We start from the raw sequence: 1,006 nt of genomic DNA, 5'->3' as shown, positions 1-1,006 counted from the left end.
CTTCTTCTTCTTCTTCTTCTTCTTCTTCTTCTTCTTCTTCTTCTTCTTCTTCTTCTTCTTCTTCTTCTTCTTCTTCTTCTTCTTCTTCTTCTTCTTTCTTCTTCTTCTTCTTTCTTCTTCTTCTTCCTCTTCTCCTTCTCCTTCTGTACTGGGGATCAAACTCAGGACCTTGCATTTGAGAAGCAGGCAGTGGCACAATTGAGCTAAATCCCCAACCCAGCTTACTTCTTTTGTTTTTGTTTTTGTTTGTTTTTGGTACTGGGAATTGAACTCAGGACCGGCTTATAAGGCAGTCACAGTGCCACTGAGCTAAATCCTCAGCCCCTAGCTTACTTCTTGGAAGTCAAACATTCATTCATTTTCTATTTGATTTTTGTACAATATAGAAATAATAAATATAGGAATGAGAATGAGTGCCCAGTGTTGTGATGTCTTTGGCTTCTTTCTTTTTTTTTTTTGCATTGGACTGTTGCTAAGCAACTGGGAGCAGCATGCAATTAGGTCCTTTCAGCAGTCTACAAGGGAGGCCAGCTCTTTTTGTTTGACCCAGTCCCCTTTTCTACTTTTTTTATTTTTTATTTTTATTGAGTTTATTGGTACAATCTAGGTCTACAATACACCAGTCCCCTTTTCTGAAGCTCCTTACTTCAGCTACTCTTTGTTTCTTCTTGTCTTTACGTCATTAGCCCATGAGAAAGAACATCTTCCAGAATCTGAATAAATTCCACACAGGGACAAGTTCCCTTGGAGCTTGAACATACAGGAAAAATAAAAAAGAAGTTTTGTTGTATTTAAAAAATACCTGGTAACTCTTTATTATCACTAACTTTGCCAGAGCCAACTTTATCACATATTATATTGATATTAATAAGTTTATTTAACAAATATTTCTTTGTCTGAAGCATGGAAAAAAGACATTGATTAACTTACACTTGATTTTAGCCATAAGGCCGAGAAACAAGGACACTGATTAACTTAGATCTTCTTCTTCTTTTTTTTTTTTTTT

This window comes from Fukomys damarensis, unplaced genomic scaffold, assembly GCF_012274545.1.
Source record: "Fukomys damarensis isolate Sample0158 unplaced genomic scaffold, DMR_v1.0_HiC HiC_scaffold_16, whole genome shotgun sequence".
In the NCBI taxonomy this organism is placed as follows: domain Eukaryota; kingdom Metazoa; phylum Chordata; class Mammalia; order Rodentia; family Bathyergidae; genus Fukomys; species Fukomys damarensis.
Note: the sequence above shows the minus strand (reverse complement) of the source record.